The sequence below is a fragment of the Hemitrygon akajei genome, chromosome 10, assembly GCF_048418815.1.
Source record: "Hemitrygon akajei chromosome 10, sHemAka1.3, whole genome shotgun sequence".
Classification (NCBI taxonomy): domain Eukaryota; kingdom Metazoa; phylum Chordata; class Chondrichthyes; order Myliobatiformes; family Dasyatidae; genus Hemitrygon; species Hemitrygon akajei.
The window spans coordinates 50,560,067-50,573,376 of NC_133133.1; the positions used below are offsets into that span (position 1 = coordinate 50,560,067).

At 41.0% G+C, this 13,310-nt stretch overlaps 1 protein-coding gene across 1 annotated transcript in view; it reads right to left on the minus strand.

The window, feature by feature from the left end:
- zdhhc9 (zDHHC palmitoyltransferase 9) overlaps window positions 1-13,310 on the minus strand; it is a 121,687-nt gene that overhangs the window by 26,208 nt on the left and 82,169 nt on the right. The window lies entirely within an intron of this gene.

The window sequence follows — 13,310 nt, forward strand, 5'->3', positions numbered from 1 at the left end:
CTACAACTGTAACACAATATTCAACTCTCATACTCTACACTTTGGCTTGTGAAGGCAAGCATGTCATATACTATACCTTCTTCACTGCACTATACAGCTGTGTTGCCATTTTCAGGGAGCTGAGAACTTCAGCTCAAGTTCCCTCTGTACATCAATAGTCCTGAAGTCTGTGCCATTTACTGCATCTGCCCTGTTAGTATTTCATGTCCCAATACACATAATTCTCATGTCTGGATTGAATCCCACTTGCCACAACTCTGCCCAGCTTTCGAACCAATCAGTGTCCCAATGAATGCTTTTACAACTTACTTCCACTTACTTCAATGATTTTTTGTGTCTTATTAATCAGTCCTTCTACATTTTCATCCATTTATAAATGTGACAAACAACAAAAGGTCCCAGCTCTGGTCCCTGGATTTTTAAAATTCATTTTTGTATTTGCACAGTTTATTGTCCTTTGCACATTGGTTGTTTACCTAACCCATTGGGAGCGATCTTTCATTGATTCTACTGTGTTTCCTGGATTTACTGTGTACGACAACAAGTAAACAAATCTCAGGGTTTTAGATGGTGACACATGTACTTTGATAATAAATTTACTTTGAACTTCGAACTGTGGTGTACCACAAACCTCCAATCAAACACCTCTTGACTACAACCCTCTGCCTCCTATCACCAAGCCAGCTGGCCAGCGCACATTGTATACTTTATTCCCTAAACTTCTAGACCATGCCTGACTTTGTCAGAGTCCTTGCTAAACTCCACATAAGCAAAGTCTACTGAACTGCCTTCATCAGTTTTCTTAGCACCTCCTCAAAAAACCCAGTCAGATTTGCGCAAGTTGGATTACCTCTTCACAATACAATGTTCATTCCTCCTAATCAGACCATGCCCTTCCAAGTCAATGTAAATTCCGTCCCTTAAAATTGTGTCCAATAATTTCAGTACTATCGATAAATGTCGTTTCCTGTCTTGTCCCCCACCTCCTTTTTTGAAAAAAGGAAAATTAGCCATCAGTAGAAAATTTATTTTGTTTTTGCATTAAGGATCAATTAAAGAATGAGGTTATAAAATTAATGCTGCAGTATACCTTGTGTGACTGCTACAGGAGCCAGAAGCCAAATGTGAAGTTGGATTCATTAGGGATAATAACATGACATTGTTGAATGTACATACAGAATAAGCGTTAGCATTACAGAAAGAAAGATCATATTTGTTAACTGATTTCTAATTTATTGTAAGTTCCACATTTTGAATAAATTATCAATTTGACAAAACTGGCTCCTCCACCTCAAACATCTCCTCTACCCTCTCTTGTATGCTAACTGCAAAACTGCCATTGCGACAGCACTCGTTACAGACCTGCAGATCTGACGTACTAGAGGTTTTGCTGATATGGACACACTTCCATGAGGGCAAACAGTCTACACCGCAGTGATTAGATATAGGTGGTGAATTCTGAGGTCAAATCATAAACACAAGAGATTCTGCAGGTACTGGAATTTCACAGCAACACACACTAAATGCTGGAGGAACTCAGCAGGTCAGGCAGCATCTATGGAAATGAGTAAACAGTCAATGTTTCAGGCCGATCCTTCATCAAGACCCTTATGGTTGAGGGGTAGTAATTGCTCTTGAACCTGGTAATATGGGTCCTGAGGCTCCTGTACCTTCTTACTGATAACAGCAGTGAGAAGAGAGCATGACCTGCATGGCGGGGGTCCTTAATAATGGATGCTGCTTTTCTGCAACAACGCTCCGTGTAGATGTGCTCAATGGTGGGGAGGGCTTTACCCCGATAGACCGAGCCATATTAACTACTTTTTGGTGGATTATCCACTCAAGGGCATTGGTGTTTCCATTCCATGCTGTGATACACATCAATAAAATCTCTACCACTTCTATAGAAGTTTGTGAGAATTTTAGAGGTCATGCCAAATCTTTGCAAACTCCTAAGGAAGGAGAGGTGCTGCTGTACTTCCTTTCTAACTGCACTTGTGCCAGGCCCAGAACAGGTCCTCTGAAATGATAACACTGAGGAATTTAAAGTTGCTGACCCTCTCCACTTCTGATCCCCCAATGAAAACTTGCTCGTGGACCTCTAGTTTCCTCCTCCTGGAGTCAATAATCAGCTCCTTAGTCTTGCTGACATTGAGTGAGAGATTGCTGTTGTGGCACCTCTCAGCCAGATTTTCAATCTCTTTCTCCTCAGACAGGATGAAGAGGTCAATACTCCCCAATGCCATTAGGCTTTACAATTCAACTGCCAGGACTTAAGAACTTTTTTTAAAGCTATTATTAATGCTTTTTGAGTTAGTGATTTAGATGCATATCATATTATTACTGAGTTAAGTATTGTATGTAATGAGTTTTTGCTATAACAAGTGTATGGGACACTGGAAAAAATGTTGAATTTCCCCATGGGGATGAATAAAGTATCTATCTATCTATCTATCTATCTAATCAGCATATAGGAAGAGATTTGGCCAACCCATTCCCCCTTTGACTTGGCCAACAACTGTGGTGTCATCTGCCTACTTGAATACAGCATTGGAGCTGCACTTAGGCTCACAGTAATAAGTATAAGGTGAGTAGAGCAGGAGGCTAAGCACACAGCATTGTGGTGTACCTGTGCTGAATGAGATTGTGGAGGAGAGGTTGTTGCCAACCCGAACTGACAGCGGTCTGCAAATGAGGAAACCAAGGATCCAATTGTACAAGGAGGGAATGAGGCCAAGGTCTTGAAGCTTATTGATTAGTTCTGAGGGGATGATAGTATTGAATGCTGAATTGTAGTTGATAAAGAGCATCCTGATATATGCACCTTTGCTGAGCAGATGTTCCAGAGTTGAGTGAAGAGCCAGTGAAATGGCATCTGCTATGGACCAAACGTGCCAGTAGGCAAACTGGAGCAGATCAAGTCTCTTCTCAGACAAGAGTTGATATGCTTCATTATCAACTTCTCAAAGCACTTCATCACAGTAGATGTAAGATCTATCAGACGATAGTCATTGAGGCAGGTTACCACGTTCTTCATAAGCACTGGTATAATTGAAGCCTGCTTGAAGCCTTCTAGCTGGTACTCCTTCCCCTTCCTCACCTTCTTATTCTGGCAACCTCCTCTTCATTTTCTTTCCTGATTAAGGCTCTCGGTCTAAAACGTTGACTGTTTATTCATTTCCATAGATGCTGCCTGACCTGCAGAGTTCCTCTAGCATTTTGTGTGAATTCTAAGGCCAGCCCATTCCACCTTGTTGACCGCAGTACAATTCTGATCAGGACCACTCTTCACCACTGCTGGACTCTGTACTGGGTCCAGTGATGGAAGACCAACAACTCCAACTCATTCGCACAGCCCAAGCAGGGAACTCAGAAATGAGTCAACGGCTCTGCAATTAGTTTTAGGGTCCCAACAGATCTGCCAGCGGAAGAGAGGTGTGAGCTGACCCTATACTTTCACCAAGTGAAATGAAGGTCAACGCAAGGTCAGCAGACCAGCATTCACTGCATGTTGTCAACTAGTTATGGCACATCACCTTGAGTTGCTATAGTAGATTAAAATACCTTTATAGCACTATTTCATACAGAGCTCCAGAATTTATATATCCATTAGGGCTGATAGCTTAAATTCACAATTGTATGAAATTAGGAAGGAAGCTTGCAGAGAATCTTTTTTCTTTCTTTCTGGTGGAGATCATAAGGTTCAGAGATGGTGGTAAAGCAGTTATGGCAAGATGTAGTGATATTGTTGGTATTATACATAGCACTATGCTACACACTGGTGCAGAGAGCAAATGTGTAGGGTGAAATGTACTGAATGGCAGGATAGGTACATTCTTTATGCTGCCCATTACTCCCCCCACCTCACACACTCTCAGTCCTATTGCATTTCATTACCTCCACTGATGTTGCCTGGCCTACTGAGAATTGGGTGCAAAATGTCAAGCTTCAGGAAACTCAGCTTATACAGGTTAGTGGACCCTACTAGATTACATTCTTGAACAGAACCTTGCAGAGTCACAAGTCTTAGGACAATCAGGATGCAAGGCACTAAATGAAGAACATCAAGCATTTGAGCTAACCTTGTGAATGATCTTGTTCATTTTCTGATCAAAAGTGCGATATGATGGTAAAGGACTCAGAGGAATCACAGTGTCATTTATATATTGCAGATGGTTCAGCTCCCTTGTTGGAGAAGTTATTTACTCCATGCAAGTGTCAGTCAACGCTACTCCCCATTTATCAAGCAATGCCTGAAGGTTGTCTAGGCCTTGCTGCAAGCTGGCACAGATTGTTTCATTATCTCAGAAGCTGGCAATGGAATTGAACATTGCATCTGACCTTATAAATGGAGGAAAGGTCATTGATGAAAGGAGCTGAAGATGCTTAGGTATTGAATATTGCCCTGAGGAACCTGTAAAGAACATTTCAAGATGATTGATGTAAAACAATCACATCTCTCTTTGCGCTCACTCTGACAACAGCAAATGCAATTCTTCTCTCAGTTCCTTTCAACTTCAGATATATTGAGGTTTCTTGAAGCATCTGGTATATTGATGTCAAAGAGCATCATTCTCTACTTAACCAATGCCACAAATCATCATTACAAGTACAACGAGAGAAGGAGAATTTAGAATACACTTAAAATACTGAGAAAACAAATATCTGATGGGATGACTGGGTGCATGTTTCTCTTCTCTACCCGCATGGTAGGGGCTAACCAGACAATTAATGTACAGGAATAAGGCAGGTGCTACACAGCAATCTGGCAGAATAAATGACCTACTATTTGTAGATTAACATACAAAAATACACCAGATTTCTTTTCTAAATTGATAGGCAATCTGCTTCACTGGATTATCACCCAGATGGTGGTAAGATAATTCATGCAACAGAGGAATAAATTGAACAGGAAGAGTCAAAAAATGACAAAAGGTAAACATAGTAAAGAAGAAAAAATAGTAATTATTCCCACAAGAAAATTTTGTCACACACAATGCAAAAACAAACATGCTGGATGTGAATTAATCATAATCCATTTTACAGAATGGCATTTGAAGAAATCTTATATCAGCAAGTGCACTAGCAATTCACATGATCCAGTATCTTGGCTTGCCCAAGGTGACAGATGCCCACTTCCATGACAGATTTTGAGAAAGTCACCTCTAATCACAGAAGCATTTCGTTGAAGTTAGTTTTTCCTCTGAACAGAATCACAAAATGTGGCCTACTTGTATTAAAGCACAAAAAGATTGCAAATAAGTTGCTTTTAAGTAAAAGTACCTAAGCCAAAGGTGGCTTAGTAGATTTGCAGAACAGAATGACCCTCATCATAGTACCATTCTTTCAATAAATGATAAGCAGTCAGTCTGCTTTATGTAGAATATGCAGAGCCTCATTATTTACTGTACATTAGGATAAATTTCATTCCTGTTTTCCAATGGCAGTCCTTGAGGGACCAAGATTCACTGGTACCCACTGGAGCACACTACCTGTGTTCCTTGTTATGAGGTATGACAATGTGTCTTGAGCCTGGTACTATACAATTCTGCAGTCCCCTGGGCCCAAGCAGGTTAATAAAACAGACCGGGTGTAGATCTCTGCATCCAGTGGGGGTGAAAGGGCTGAGAGACCAGCAGCTGGAGAGAGTAGGTGAGGTCCGTGATTCGTTGGGTGGAGGTAGGGATATGGAAAGACCTTTAACTGCAGTGATCCCGACCTAATTCAAATAAAACTGGACCTTGTTGCTGATCCTCGTTCTGAGAGAATGTAGGGACAGAGCAATTAAGACTAATTTTCCCCCACCAACCTGTTGCATGGTTACAGAAATCAACGGAACAGTGCTAAAGTTAATCATAACAATAAATGCCCAGCTGAACTTCACAAGGATTTTACCATGAGTGTTTGAGTTATGAAGTGAGACTGGACAGGCCCGGGTTTATTTTCCTTGCAGTGTAGGGATCTGAGGAGTGACATTATAGAAGTATATAAAACCATGAGAGGCATAGATAAAGTATGCCTTTCCTGGGGTAGGGACGCCTAAAACTAAAGGGCATAGGTTTAAGCTGAGAGGGGAAAAATTTAAAGGGAACCCAAGAGGCAACACTTTCCGCATAGAGTACGGCGGGTGTATGGAACAAGCTGCCAGAGGAAGGATAGGACAGGTTTAGTGGGATGGGATGAGCTCAGTTTGGCAACTTGGTCAACAGGGACAAGTTGAGCCAAAGTGCTTGATTCTATGCTGTATGATTCTATGACACAAGTGTGGTCTAATTTGACCTAGAAATAATAATCATAATTGCACTCCGCTCTGCTATGTTTTAAAAAAACATTAGTTTCACAAGCATAGAACCAGTGTCACTTGCAAAGACTCTTAAGCTTTTGTGACCATGGAGAAAACAACACTATGGAGTCCCTAGTTCATGAAACCCATCGCCAAAGGTTAAGCAGATTTATTATTGAGCCACCAAAGACAGAAGCACCTCTTGTCATCAAACATACAGGTCCCTCGATGTGTACATCTTTGTCAAGGGAACGGAACATCCCACCTTTATAAGAACTCTGCATGCACACCCAATATTACGCAGACGTGCATTGATGCAGTTTGAAGAAAATTTATTCCCTGTGGCCAACGACACCTTAAAAATCCTGTCACTCATTGGGAGTTTGGAATGGAAAGAGGATATTGAATTGGAGTAGGCTAGGGAACCATAAATGCAGGGTTCGCTTGTAAATTAGCAGCATAAGTGCGGTTCCTTTCTAGAAAACAAGTTTATTAATTTGTGTTGCCTGAACTCAGGCTCCTGGCTTGGCCAGTGCCTGTCAAAAAAACATTCCACAGAATCATTTTAAGCCAGACTGTATCAAATTACTGCAAAAATCTCCCTCTACTTTCTGGAAACTTTGGAAAGAGTTAAAAACATCCAACACTGGTACAAATGAAATTAGGCTCAATAGAATTCAACATTTAGTCTTCAGACCATTACTTGATGTCTGTATATTCATATTTATCAACATATACTAAACTTTAGATGAAAAATGTAGAGTCATGGAGTACTACAGCACAGAAAAAGGACCTTCTGCCCATCTAGTTGATGCATCATCAATAACTCTCGAAGACAGGAGGTAAACGATAGGCTTTTATTAGCAGCAAAAGGGAGCACGGCATCTTGGAGACTGAGGGAGCAGCAGTGCCTCCAATCGCCTTTATACAGGGGTCTGTGGGAGGAGCCACAGGAGCAGTCAGCAGAGGGGCGTGTCCAGAAAGGTATACATAGTTTACCACCCTAGTGCAACCTGAACTATTAATCTCTCTCGTCACATTGATCTGCACTTGGACTATAGCCCTCAATACACCTCTCATCCACATAACTATTCAAATTTCTCTTAAAATGGTGAAATAGAAACCACAGTCACCATCTCCACTCGCAGATCATTCCACTCTCACCACCGAGTGAAGAAGTCCTCCTTCATGTTCTCCTTAAACCTTTAAACTCTCACCCTTAACCCATGATCTCCAATTCCAGCCACATCCAACCTCAGTGGCAAAAGCCTGCTTGCATTACCATATCAATGACCCTCCCTCATAATGTGTATACCTCTATCAAATCTCCCCTCATTCTTCTACACTAGGGAATAATTCAACTTTTCCCTATAACTATTTCCTTCAACTTTTCCCTATAACTCAGGTCTTCAAGTCCTGGCAGCATCCTTGTAAATCTTCTCTGCAATCTTTCAAATTTATTGATACCTGTCCTGTAGGTAAGTGACCAGAATTGAACATAATACTCCTAATTAGTCTTCACCAACATCTTATATAACTGTGGCATAGCAAACCAACTCCTGTATTCAATACTTTGATTTATGAAAGCCTATGTGCCAAAACTTCTCTTTATGGCCTTACCTACCTGAGATGCCACTTTCAAGGAATTATGGATCTGTGTTCCCAGATTCCTCCATGCTACCACACTCCTCAGTGCCCAACCGTGTATGGTGTAAGCCCGATAGTGGTTTGTCCTCCCAAAGTGCAACACCTGACCATTGTATTTACTGAATTTCACCTGCAATTTTTTAACCCATTTTTGCTAACTGGTCCAGTTCCCACTGCAAGCATTGATATCCCTTCTTGCTACATGCAAAGTCTTGGTGTCATCTGCAAATTTGCTGATCCAGTTTATTACATTATCAACTAAATCACTGAACAACAAACTCAGCACCGATCCATGCACTTGTCACAGGCCTCCAGTCAGAGAGGCAACCATCTACTATTACTCTCTGGCTTCTCCCGCAAATCCAATATCTAATCAAATTTACTATCTCAACCAGAATGCAAAGCAACTGATCCTTCTTAACCAACCTCCCATATTGTCAACGGCCTTGCTGGGATTGATTAGACATGACCAACCATGCACGAAGCTATGTCGACTATCCCTAATCAGACCCTGTCTATCCAAATAAGTATATAGTCAGTCCCTTAGAATACTTTCCAATAACTTACCCTCTACTGATGTCAGGCTCACCAGCCTATAATATCCTGGCTTATTCTTAGAGGCTTTCTTAAACAATTGAACAACATTCACTATCCTCCAATCCTCCAGCACCTCATCTATTACTAATGACATTTTAAATATCTCTGCTAGGGCCCCTGCAATTTCTACAGTAGCCTCCCACAAGGTCCAAGAGAACACTTTGTTAGGCCCTGGGGATTTATACAACTTAGTATGCGTCATGACAGCAAGCACATCTTCCTCAGTATTCTGCATACAGTCATGACCTCACTGCTACATTGTCTCTCTTCTCTAGACTCTGCACCCATCACCTGAGTAAATAGGGACATAAAACATCCATTTAAAATCTCCCTCATCTCTCTTGGCTCAATGGATAGATGACCACTCTGATCTTCATTAGGATCCATTTTGACTCCTGCCATCCTTCTGCTCTTAATATATCTGTAGAAACCCCTCAGATTTTCCTTCATCTTGTTTGACAAAGCAACCTCATGTTTTCTTTTAGCTCTCCTGATTTCCTTAAGTGTTCTCTTGCATTTCTTATACTCTTCAAGTATATCATTTGTTGCTTCCTGGCCTACACCTGCTATGCACCTCCTCCTTCTCTTAATCAGGGCCTCAATATATCTCAAAAACCCAGGTTCCTTAAACCTGTCAATCCTCGTCTTTTATTCTGACAGGAACATAGAAACTTTGTACTCAAAACTTCATTTTTGAAGGCCTCACACTTACTAAGTATACCTTCGCCAGAAAACAACCTGTACCAAACCACATTTGCTAGATCCTTTCTGATACCATCAAAAATCCCTTCAGCTCTATCACATCTAAAAGAACAGAATCCCAGAACACTAAGCCACCAGCCCTGCCCTTCCTGCAATCGAGTCTCAATAATGGCTACAATCTCATAATTCCACATGTTGGCCAATACCCTAAGCTTATCCGTGTTTCCTCTTAGCATTGAGACATACAGAACTCAGAACGTTAGTCCCACCATGCTCAACCTTTAGATTCCTGACTTCATAAGTACGCTTAATAACATCTTTTCCTAGAACCACTCCACCATCTTCTCTGGCATGCTGGTTCCCAACCCTTGCAACTCTATCTTAAATCCCCTCCCCCTCCTCCAACTACCACCCACCCCCCTCCTCTAGTGCAGCACTAGCAAACCTTCCCACAAGAATATAGGTTCATGTCAAACCATCCCATCCGTACAGGTCCCACCTTCCCTCAAAGGGAGCCCAAGAGAATTGTAGAAATAGAATGGCAAAACACAACCATACACTGGTAAAGCAAACAGGATTTAAAAGTTTGTTCTTTTTTTTTAATATACAACTGACCTAAAGCTTAAACAATTTAATATATATTGGATCCAGGAACAGTATTTAATATCAAAGCCCCAAAAGAGGGAGCAACAAACAAACAAACTGATGCAGTACAGGCACTGCATTTTACACTTATTCCAGACAAATAATACATGTATCTTGTTCTGCAGGATGACCATTCAGAATCGGCCTCACCCTCTAATTGCCCTAAAAGCTGCAACCTACGTTTCAATTTCTCAATGAATTGTTCCTTGTTTGCTATGACACTCCAAGTCCAAAATTGTTTTGAGGTGGTATGAGGAAAAGACAAAGTCAACTGATGAGAATCTTGGTGACCTTCCAAAAAGAACATAGACAGCCAGGCATTTCAAAAGGAGTAACAAGTACTAACATGTCTGTACCCACCACACGAGCATGTCTTTGAATTTTCTGGTGTGATATCACAGCAGCAAAACAGCATGCCCTTTTGTTTTACATTTCCACTGTATAATCTACAACAGGTGAACTAGCAACTTCTATTTTTCCCATTTGGTGCAGTGCGCATTTTCCCATTTTTGCTACTTTGATGTACTTCTTACAACCAGATTTTGATTAGAAGATATAGTTGCCCTCAACCAAATCACTCCTAATTGTGAAAATTGCAAATTTTATTTAATATCCACATAATCTATCAATATTTGCTTGACTTGGAATTGCCTCACAGCATCAGCAACCCAACTTCCATCCTAACCTGTCGTGTTGTGTGTGTGGAGTTCGCACATTTTCTCTGAGACCATACAAGCTCACTCTGAGAGCTGCAGTTTCCTACTACATCCCAAATGTGATGGTTAACCTACCATTTTAATTTTTCCTCCTGGGTCGAATCGGTAGGTAACCGTGGTGAGAAAGGAGTGGGTTTTGTGCAGGATTATACTGTGGATACAATAGTCAGCATGGAGACTGTGAGTTAAAGAGACAGTCTCCATGCAGAATGACTATGATTTTAACATAAGGAATGAGATTGATCCTCTATGCTACATCTGCAGCCATTCAGATCTTTTGGAGTCCTGCAATTTAAATCAAACTCCCAACCCTGCTGCTGTTATGGATGGGGAACAATCTATTACCAATAATTAGGCCTGAAGCAATCAGGTGTGGCCATCCTAATGGTCATTTGAAAGCTTACTCTGTCAAAAATGATTCAACTGTTTTAAGTGTCTACAATCAGAAATATTTAAAAAGTTGAAAAGAGGTAAAACAACCAAAAAATAAAAGTTAAAATTAAATTGAAAATATTTAACTGAAAAAATTAATTAAATGAAGAAAAACAACAAACCAGTTACTCACACTAACTTTTCAATCTGAGTCTTAATGAATACAGTTACACTGTGTTCGCACAAATTAATATAAAGCTGCAGGACCAGATACAAAATGCATCCAACCCCTCAACCTACTATGACTGAACTCTGTCCCTGAATTTCAGCAGCAAAGGAAGAGGTCAATTAACCCCAGCACATTCCTGACTTCTCCATTGCAATGCACAGAGGTGCAGCTAAGGAACATGCTGAACCATGTAATGCTGTTGACCGCTGGCTGCAGTACAGTGCAATCAAGGCCAACATGCACATTGGAATGTACTAGAACTGAACTGCACCAGCTGAACAGAAGGGTATGGTAGAAATTCTGTATTTACCCTAAAGACTACACAGAATATGCTTTTGATGTAAAAATTTAAAATTCTAATCAAGTTCAAATTATTTTCTGATTTGCTTTAATTAAATCTTGTTTTTCATGCACATGGCCTGCTATCAAATGGCCTGGTTAGACTTGCAGATAAGCTATCATGCTAAGAATAGATTTTTCTCTTGTGGATGAGATATGCTAAGAGCAAATGAGCAAGGAGTAGGTAAGTGTTTTGGTGATCAATCCTCATTTGACATTCATCACCCCACAATTCCTGTGACCGTTTTTGACTGAACCTGACTTAAAAAGAGCAGAGCCAGTTGCGGAGAAAGAAAGAAAGAAAGGAGAATGAGGAAGCAGGAATCTAAGAAGAAGGGAAGCTATCTCTCAGCCAACTCACACTCCTTTCTCCTTACTTTAGATATCATATCATTAAGATCAAACTAAAAAAGCTTGCAATCACCAAGCAAGGTGAGCTTTCAACCCCACACTTTGTGGCAAGGAGCTGCTGTGGAGTGTGAAGTGGAGAAAAAGGATATTCTTCATGGACTGAAAGTATGGGGGTGGAATTAGAGATTCAAAGCATTGACCACTTGTGGTCCGGAGGAAGGGACGGTTGGCTCACAAATAGATAAAGCTTGTAGACAGTGTGAGAGGGAGGATAGGCAGGTGATAGAGAAGATATGTGCTCAGACTGATGGTTTGAGATGTGTCTATTTTAATGTAAGAAGTATAATGAACAAAGTGGATGAGCTTAGAGCAAAGATCAGTACTTGGAGCTATGATGTTGTGGCCATTACAGAGACTTGGATGGCTCAGGGGCAGGAATGGTTAGTTAGAGTGCCAGGCTTTAGATGTTTCAGAAAGAACAGGGAGGGAGGCAAAAGAGGTGGGGGCATGGCACTGCTGATCAGAGATAGTGTCATGGCTGCAGAAAAGGAGGAAGTCATGGAGGGATTGTTTACTGAGTCTCTGTGGGTGGAAGTTAGGAACAGGAAGGGGTCAATAACTCTACTGGGGGGGGGGGGTTTATAGACCACCCAATCATAACAGAGACATCAAGGAGCAGAAAGGGAGGCAGATTCTGGAAGGGTGCAATAATAACAGGGTTGTTGTGATGGGAGATTTTAATTTCCCAAATATTGATTGGCATCTCTCTAGAGCAAGAGGTTTAGCTGGGGTGGAGTTTGTTAGACATGTTCAGGAAGATTTCCTGACACAACATGTAGATAAACCTACAAGAGGAGAGGCTGTACTTGATCTGGTATTGGTAAATTAATCTAGTCAGATGTCAGGTCTTTCAGTGGGAGAGCATTTTGGGAAAGTGATCACAATTCTATCTCCTTTACCATAGCATTGGAGGGGGATAGGAACAGACAAGTTAGGAAAGCATTTAATTGCAGTAAGGGGAAATATGAAACTATCAGGCAATAACTTGGAAGTATAAATTGGGAGCAGATGTTCTCAGGGAAATGTACCGCAGAAATATGGCAAATGTTCAGGGGATATTTGCGTGGAGTTCTGCACAGATACGTTCCAATGAGAAAGGGAAAGGATGGTAGGGTACAAGATCTGGGGTGTACAAAGGCTGTTGTAAATCTAGTCAAGAAGAAAAGAAAAGCTTACGAAAGGTTCAAAAAAACAGGTAATAGTAGATCTAGAAAATTATAAGGCTAGCAGGAAGGAGCTTAAGAATGAAATTAGGAGAGCCAGAAGGGGCCATGAGAAGGCCTTGGCAGGCAGGATTAAGGAAAACTGAAAGGCATTCTACAAGTATGTGAAGAGCAAGAGGATAAGACATGAGAGTATAGAACCAATC